This window comes from Emydura macquarii, unplaced genomic scaffold (assembly GCF_026122565.2).
Source record: "Emydura macquarii macquarii isolate MOO-44397 ecotype Brisbane River unplaced genomic scaffold, CSIRO-AGI_Emac_v2 contig_3240, whole genome shotgun sequence".
NCBI classification, from domain to species: Eukaryota; Metazoa; Chordata; order Testudines; family Chelidae; genus Emydura; species Emydura macquarii.
In genome coordinates, this window is record NW_027133377.1 from 6,502,827 (window position 1) to 6,512,361 (window position 9,535).

The window sequence follows — 9,535 nt, forward strand, 5'->3', positions numbered from 1 at the left end:
AATATCTGCCTGCAACCTGAGAAAAACAGGAAAGAAGATGAAATTGAGGAAGAAATTGTGGTGGTGGCGGCTATGTAAGGGGGAAAGAAAGGAAGAGTGCTGCCAAAAAGTAAAGGAAGGCTTTCATGCTTTGCCAAAAACTGTAAAGTAAGTGGATGAAGAATGAAGGAAGTTTAAAGAATGTTTCATTAAGGCAATGGAGGTAATGTGACAGATTGAGTGGTAAAATGGGATGCTTTTGGAGAACAAGCTGGTGGTAGAAGTCTGGTGTATAAGAGAAATTAAAAAGAAAGAGAGAATTATTCAGAGTCTGAAAAAGCACATAATAATGAGACAATAAAAAAATGTATACAAACAGGCAAAAAATAGGCCCAAAAGACAATTGTTAAGGCAAGAATACAGGGTGAAGAGGAATTATACAGAAGGCTGGAGGAAGATGATAGGAAATTGGGTTTTGGGTTTGCAAAAAGAGAGGAACAGTGAAACACAAGTTATGAAGAAATCTTTGTGTGAAGGATGGGAACAGTGTGCTGACTAACCCTTAAGAGGTGGTAGAGGTATGAAAAAATATTTTCAAAAGCTGTTAAATGAGAAGAGAGATGTGAGTATAAGCACTGCCAACAATTATGCGGAAGCCTCAGAAGGCAACAATCTCTGTAAAGGAGCCATTCTCTCTTAGTGCCATTGGAGAGAGATCTGGAGAATTGAAAAGAAGACCCCAGTGTGCATACACGGCAGTGAAAAAAGATGGCCAGAGTACTGTACGTCTGGCAATTAAGTAACAAACTGAAAGGAAAAGTATATGCTGCATATGTTTGTACCTGCCTGCTCTATTGTTTAGAAACGGTTGGTCTTATGGTGATGGAAGAAAAGCAAATACAGATATAGAAAATAATATACTGAGGAGAATAGTAGGCAAGCAGAGGGTAGACAGAGTGTGCATGGAAGAAATTAGGGAGAAGTTGAGCTTCGGGGTCTCAGTGATAGATAGACTGGAAGAAGGCATATTTGAGGTTGGCTGGACATGTGATAAAAATGGGAGAATAATGACCAACAAAGGAAGCATGGGAGGGAAAAGGTTAGCAAGAAAGGCTATGGAAGACTTGAGGATGTGATGGAAAGACTCCGTCAATAGAAGTTTGAAGAGAAAAGGACTGGAACTCCAACACTTATGAACCTGTGCTATGAACCTGGAGGAGTGGTGAAGAATTGTGGGTACTTCTGACCCCATATAAATGGGACAAGGGGTCAAGAAACAAAAAGAAAGAGGGCTAAAAGAGATGACATGGACACCTCCAACCAAGTAAAAAGCCATGTAGAAAATTAGAATATCAGCACCTGGACTCATCACAATTAGCGTAATTGCAAATTGCAACCAAACCAGTGCAAAACCTATTGGCATCGTTTCATGAAGTGTCCATAGCAAGTCTCCAGAGTTTACTGAAACTTTCCTTTCATATAACTCACAGGAATTTTTGAAAATTTCCCAACTTTTTTTTTATGTTGCTAATTTCATTTTGAGTGAAGGGGCAAATAGGACCACCTTTTGTGCATAGTTATATATCAGCTCTGCTAACAACAGACGGATGAATTTAGTGTATGCACTGAAATCAATATATGCTCTGCATTAAAAGATGTATTGAGTCCAAACCAAACATAGTTATTTTGTTTGGGAAAAAAATGTCTTGGTTAGCTACCCACGTGTAGATTGTATTTTTAGAATAATGATGGAAATGGCATGCCAACAGCATTCACTTCCAAAACCAAAGTCAAGTTCCTATTTCTCTCAAGTCTAATTTGGAAAACAGCAGTTCTCAACTCTACAAGAATCAGAGTTAGCAAGGAATTAAATCAGTTCATTAGGAAGATTGTTTTGGTTCATGACCTCATAATGTTTTATCCCAGTGGTGGAGTTTAATTTTGTCTGGAATAATTTTCAAGACATTTGGGATGCCGACTGTTATCAAGGTTTCTCTCCAATGCACATGGAATGGCAGATGGGACAGAAGGTGAGCAAGAAGTATCTATAGCTATGGTAGAATAAAGCCCTCCATATACAGAGATTGCTGAATGATTAAAGTAGTAGGATAGCTCTGTTGTGAGTATGAATGGTGCCCCAATATCCAAGGGCCTGCAAATTATCAATAGGCCAATCAAACGACACAGGCAAATAGGAAAAACTGAAAGCTTGATTGTGTAGATTTAGATACACCCCTTGTGCACAACATATCCAGAACTGGGAACTTTGGGAACGTGAATGGTATTTTGTAAGCCAAATTCCAGGTATTTACTGATGACCATCTGTGACAACATGCTATGTTTTCACATATAGAGGCATAAAACTGTTCTAGTCATTCCCAGTGGCACTCTACCACCTAAAAGTCAGTAGATTGGGGCTACAGTGAGATACGTCTAAGACAGCTGAGATAAATTTAATGTATATCCCAGGTTGTGACAGTTTTCAGATATGCCACTCAAACAAAAGACTAGTGTATTTATTCACAGCAGGCTTGCTATCAACTTCAGAAACTCACAACAATCCTTGTACACGTGCAATTCATTACTTTATACACACACACACTCTTTGTCTGTGTGCATGCCTGCCAACGGAGCTGGGGGGTGGGGTGGGAGGGGGAAGACAAAGGGGGCAATTGCCCAGGGGCCTGTCAATTTGAAAGGGCCCAGGCCTCTTCCACCCACAGCCCTGCCCACACTCCACCCCAGGCCCCCACCCCTGTCCCTCCGTTGTTCACTGCCTGGGGGAAGAGGGAGTGTGGAAGAGAGGAGGGGAACTGAACCGGGGCTGGGGGGGGGGGGCGGAGGGATGCAGCAGAAAGCATGCTGAGTGGGGGAGGGGCATGGGGTGGAGTGGGGTGGGCTGTGGGTGCAGCTACAGGCAGGTCAGGACTGTTCTGTCCTGGGGCCTGGAATTGCTATTGGTGGGCCTGTCTGTGTGAATGTACGTGTGTGTATGTATATATATATGTATGTAATGCACTGTATATCACTGTTCTGCCCAAACACCTGCATTAAAAGAAAGTCAAGCACCCAACAGTTAGCACATACCAGAAGTAAGGTTGTCCATGCAAGTTTAATCCAGCTCCCTTGTGCGTATGTATTATGATACAGTCTTTCGTTACGTGATCACATACTATTTTTTCACAGTACCCCTACCTCATTTAGTGAAGGTGTAGTTATTCACTCTTCCCCTTTATCCTCCTCATTTAATATGTGACCCAGGCCTTATTTATGGTACACCATTCAAACCCTTCACTGAATACAGAATTATTAATATTCTCATCAGTGTTTTTATGGAGCTCCTCACAATAGTAACTGAGTGCTTCACAAACATGACTTAGTCTTTCACAACACCCCCATGAGGTAAAATGAAATTATTATTCTCACTCCCATTTTACAGATGGGGAGCTGAGGCTCAGAGAAATTAATGCTGAAATTGCCAAAAGTGACCATGAATTTTGGACCCCGAACTTTAAACATCCAGGGCCCGATTTTCCAAAGTGCTTAGCATTTTTATAATACATTATGTGTTCAAAGTACACTTCCAATCAACTTCAGTTGCAGCGAGGATGCTCAGCACTCTTGGAAATCTCACCCCAGATATTTCAAGGTCATGTTGGGAACCACAAAATGAGGAACATACAATCTCTCATGACCCGGCTCCTGTCCTCTTTCCCAGCTGTTCCTGCCCACCACCCATTCCCTGGCTACTGCCCTTCTCTCACTTTGCCCCTAACCACCACCTATCCTGGCTTCCTGCCATCTTCGCACCTATCTAGGCCTCACACATGGCTCCTGCCCCCCACCCGCCACCCCATGCACCTATCCAGCTCTCACCCCAGAATCCTGCCCACATGCTTCTATCCAACTATAACCCCCTTCTAACCAACCTTCAGACCTGCCCCACAGCACCTCTGCTTCCATCCAGCCCCCTCACTTTGGCTCACCTCTCTCCTGTCCTGCTACAATCTAGTCCTGCACGCCTCACCCAACTCCAACTTCCCTCTCCTTCTGTTCCAATCCAATCCTCCCCAGCTTCTATGTCCCTCTCTTCCTATCCACCACCCGCACCGCTTGGCTTCTGGTCCTTTCCCGCTCTGTTTCTATCCACCCCCTTCCCTTCTGTACCTATATAGGCTCCTGGTGTTGTCCTCCTTTCCCTCCCCTTTGCTCTTGTCCTTGCCCAGCCCCAATAAGTGCCTGCCTTTCATCCCCCTTTGCTTCTCCCCACTTTCTGGGTCCTGCAACCCACTCAACCCTCTCTTAGCCACCCTCCTCCCAGCCCTTCCTCCTCATCTCTCTGCATTAATCAGGTAGATGATTCTTTTTCCTTGCAGTCTGAGCTCCAAGGAAGGGGAGGCATTGAGTGCACAAGAGAGACTCATTACTCTTAGTGCCTGTAAACAGGTCTACATCAGCATCTGGGTATCAGAAAGAGCAATTTCAGGGAAAACCTACCTCATCCTATGCAGCCGTGGGCTGAAGCGTGCGTACTGCCCATTGTAGGTGAAATCTTTGGAGGATTTCTGCACAGGTCTAACAAGTCTCTACTGAGCATTTGTGAACTGAGATTATTCAAAGGTTTATTGCTCATGAAAATTTGCCCAAATGTAGCTGGCAACAGCAAGTCACAGCCTTGATACCAAAGTGACCTCCTGCCACGTTTCAACTCCTCTTACAAAGATTAGATGCTAGAGCATCTCAATGAAATGGTTGTAAGAATTTTTTTAACATGGGCAGAACAATGTATCTTACCCTAAACTTGTTCTCAAAATTGGCTGAACCATTTTAGCTGAACCATTCAAAAAATAATAATAATAATAAAATAAAAAAAAATTCAGCATCAGGCAGACATCTGGCAAGGGAAATTTCAGCCTAAACAGTTAAAATTCAGCGATGCTATAAGCAACTGAAAATAGGGCCCTTACAATGGGAAGTGTTGGGCAATTTTAACTATAAGCAGTGTTACCAACTCCACCCATAATTAGTTGCATTTAAGCATTGCCATCCCTTGTAACCAGGAAAAGAAATTTTCTGAGTTTGCTGGAGATATGCCAGCAATGTGCTTAGCTGATCTGTCCCTCTAGATGAGTTATTGTTCCTCACATTAGTTTTGCTGACACCTCCGGAGACCAGGGAGAAAGGCCATGCTACAAAGATGAAGAGTACTCACTTGAGGACTGATTCTGTTAGGCACTGATTCCTTACAACAGCCACTGGCTTCAAGACTTATTGGGTGTGCTCACTATTTTGCACTGTTGGGCTCTTGGAGCAGACCTCCATCTTGTTGTCTTAAAGGTATGGCCCCTATTTTAATTTCCTACTATTTTATTGCTTACATTTTATAAGAAATAGGGAGAGCTGGCAGTGACTTTTATATTAAGGTTGACTAACATTTTCCTTTGTAAGTGAGTCTTGCCACTAGATCCAGATGAATCCCACCCAATATTTATAAGGAAGTGGACACCCCTTCATTATCGTTTGCATTAAAAATAGCAAAAAATAAAGTTTATTTTGGGGCTTGAGAAGTGCTGATTACCCACAACTTCCACCAAATTTCCACTGGGGCCTGGGATTTTTATTTTATTACTATATTTCTATAACTTTTGCTTGTTTCACGTTGACTTTCCTGTGTGTGTGTATGTGTGTGTGTATTTTTTTTTTTTGCCATGGCAATGTCATAGCCATAATTATAAGACAATTAGAAAGCTTTAGCTTCATAGCCTGTAATATAGAAGTGGACTGGTTGACTCATTGGAAAAGGGAACTGTGTGTTAGGCTGTAGAATTAAGGCATCTACAAGACAAAGAACTAGTGTATAGGTGATCTAAAAAAACCCAACCAAGAACTCCCAAGGGCACTGTGGTAGGTACTTGCCATAACCAATTTTTTCAAGTTTCAAATGCACTGTAATAGGCATTCACGTTACCGTTTTACACTATGGAAGATTTCAATGTTAATTGGTACAGATCCTGTTAGGATGTCATTTCCACATGAAGCAATTTAAATGGAAGTCAAGGAAAGACCCAGGACAGTAAATCAGTATCTGTCCACCTGAGAGTCCAGTTTAAAAAAAAAAAAGGTGCAAGACAGTGATTCACTAACACATGCTGAAGTCAAGCTACTGAAGTGAGGATTCTGTGGCAACTATTCTCTGCCTTGGACTTGTCCCATCTCTTCACTGCTGGGTCCTGGCCTGAAGGGAATGGTGGGACACAGCAATGGAATCATTGCATATGCAAGGTAGGAGAGGAGTGGAACATATTCACCCCAAGATGCCTGTTTTTCCAATAGCCAGAATTCCACTCTCTTGGTGTCACAACATCCCCCAGGACCTGCAGTACCTCCTAAGCCAAGAGAATGGCTAGCTTTCTAATCATGAGACGCTATTTGTCTAGGAACATATGATCTTCAGCTAATATATACTCTCACTCATACACTTAAAAACCAGCTGGATAAAACTATTTCACACAAAGCTCTCTTTTATCTGGCATGTGACATCCTCTAGATTAGTGAGGTCTCTCTGCACTGTGCATTACACAGTATTGTGGTGACCTCATTACAATGTCAAAGCAAGACTTTGTCAATGGAAATGACACGATCACTGACAAAACAAAGGAAATTAAACATACAAAGCAAGGGAGGAGACAGCAACTAGCCAAAGGAAGGACAAGGTTGATGCAGCAGGCTCGTTAGTGCCTGAGAATTGCAAAGTCATTACAGTGGGTCCTGCAATATTGGGGAGGCTTTGCTCTTGCTGACGTGGGCCCTTGCATGTGGTAATATATGCAGGGCCTCTGGCAGACTTCCATAATCCATACAGCCTCTCTGAGGGTGGATGCATCTGGCAGTAGGGATAACAGAGAGTGCTTGATACTCAGGGAAATGTGGGAGCAGTGCAGCAAGGTGAGAAAGGTGGAATCGGAGCAAGATTTCATCAGTCAGAACAGAGATCTGTTCAGCAATTGGGAGGAGGGTTGGGCTCCTGCAGTTCATCTATCAAGGTGTACAAGTACGGGTGCATCATGGTAGGGCATTAGCTGGAGAAAACCCTGGGTGCATGCTGGGAGGGGATACTGATACAACATGGCTCACCATAGCATGGAGCCCTCTACTTAACCAGACGGCTCAAGCATTTATACAAATATAGCTTCTTGCACACCACGAGTGCTAGAATATTCCCATCTGCTTGCAAAGAACTGCTCAAAGTACCTATAGTTTCCCAGTGTTACAGGACCCTGGAATACAGAGCTGTTTCCTGCAAAGCTTCTTACAAGGGGCTGGGTCAAAAACCTGTGACAGACTCTCTCTGTCTATGCGGGTGTATTTCTTGTTAGTTTAAGATAGTTTTTGTGCCATTTTATGCAGTACAGGATGGAACAGTGTGTGCGTGGGGGGATATGAAAGCAATTATTTCTCTAACCAACCTTGAGTAAAATGTCATTACTTCTGCACAGTCACTCCTGGGTAAACTTTAAGCATCACTACAAGAAATTACAAAGTCACTATTTTTCAAGGGTTTTTTTGAGCACACGCTCAGAAAAAACACGATAAATTGGTTTCCGATGTAAACCCATTGAAGCTAATGAAGCTACACTAGGGATTAATTTGGCCCGGCCTTGGAAATAGCATGAAACAAGATTTGTGTGACAGGAATGAAAGGGCTTGATTCTACTGTCACATCCATTTTACACCAGTGTAACATCATTGTTTTCATTTACAGTGGTATAAATGAGACCAGGCCCAATGTGCTCACTCTGAGTGACCCATCCAGGGTTCTCCAGTGTGGGAAAATTCATCAGATGAGCCCCCGACTTAAGGCCTTGATTCAGAAAGGCACTTAAGCATGTACTGTACTTTAAGCACATACGTACGTCCCATTGACTTAAATGGTAAAATCCTGGCTTCACTGAAGTCAATGGGAACTTTGCTCTTGACTTCAGTGGGGCCATGATTTCACCCATTTTAACTTGGTCTAACAATGAAGTTTAGTAGGACATCATTTGACAGCGCGTACATGACAAAACTATTTAAATTACATGCATTTGGATTTATATTAGACATGGGCTTGAGGTACAAAATTGAGAGCTAGATTTTGATGCCTCACTGCCCTATACACTTCCCCCACTTTGTGGTTTGTTTGTTTGGATCTAGTGTTCTGATGCAGGTTGCTCTCTAATTTATCCTCCCTTCTCTCTTTCGATAGAATTTTCATTTTAGAAACGCATACATGATCTTTTAAAATAATAGTTGATGCAATCCCGTCGTATGTTCTGTCTCCTACTACAACAGACTCAGGAATGTTATAATGTGCTTTGGATGAAAAAAAAGGACTTTTTTTTCTTTTTTTTTGGTGAAAAGGTATTCAGCCTTGTTTTTGCTAACTTACACATTTCTTTGTGATTTACATTTTGTATCTTACCGCATAGATCTACTGCACAGAACCCACCACATAGTTAATGACAGTTTGTACGTTCATGGCTATATGATTAACTTCTTCTGTGTCATAAAATAGAACTGCTAGGACAGTCTATGCCATATTCAGACCTAAAATAGGCAATTATAATAATCCATTACTCTTCCCCTGTGATTTTGTCCCTTTTTAGAAGCATATGCTTCAGCTTCATATGACTTTTCATTGATGGTGTCAAAGTTTAAAGAAATATTTTTCTCACATTCTGAATGAATTTGTCCCCATGAGAGGTTTTCTATTAATATTGACCAGTGTTTTTTTGTTTCCCCTAGTGGTTGACATTATTGCTAGATTTTCTTGTTCTTTGTCTGTGCTATGTGTTAGAAAACTATTATGCATGCTGTTTATCCAAATGCCCCTTGGCATATGAAGAGAACCTGTATTCACACAGCCCCTGCAAACCAAAATCCCAGCTAGTGATATTTTGTAAAAATCAAACCCACCCTTAATTTTCGTTCATTTCTATTTAAAGAAAGATAGGATCAAACCCAAAATGTTTATGAGAACATCCCCAATTTGTATAAAATTGGAACCCAGATATGAGCCATCTGTGACACTGGTAGGCCAGGTGCCAGCTCTTGCCAAGGCTGCAGGCATCAGCTGAGCACCGACAAATTTGTATCTGGAAATCAGACCAGCTCACCTGTATGTTAATATTGTTCAAGACAGGTGTTAGACTTGTAAGGATGTGTTTAGTGTTTAGACTCAATAAAAATGCTTGTGAAGTATTGCATGCATTAATCTTACTTGTCATGTCTGTATCCCCTGCTATAAGGCGATATGTGCGTTTTGTTTCATAACTGTAAAAATGCCTGCTATGAATTTGTGAACCCAAGCAGGAGGAGTGGTTTCCCTGCCCATCAAGAAAGGCTATTAAAACTGAGTGGGCCATTGTGAAAAATCACGATACAGAGATGGTGCTAATGGCCCTCTCACACCTGTGAAAGCGCTATGTGCAAGGAAGCTCGTCCCATCAGCTTGAATTCTGGAAGAAGGAAATAAAGTTAGTTGACATGAAAATTCTTCATCTCTTTGCTGTTTGGA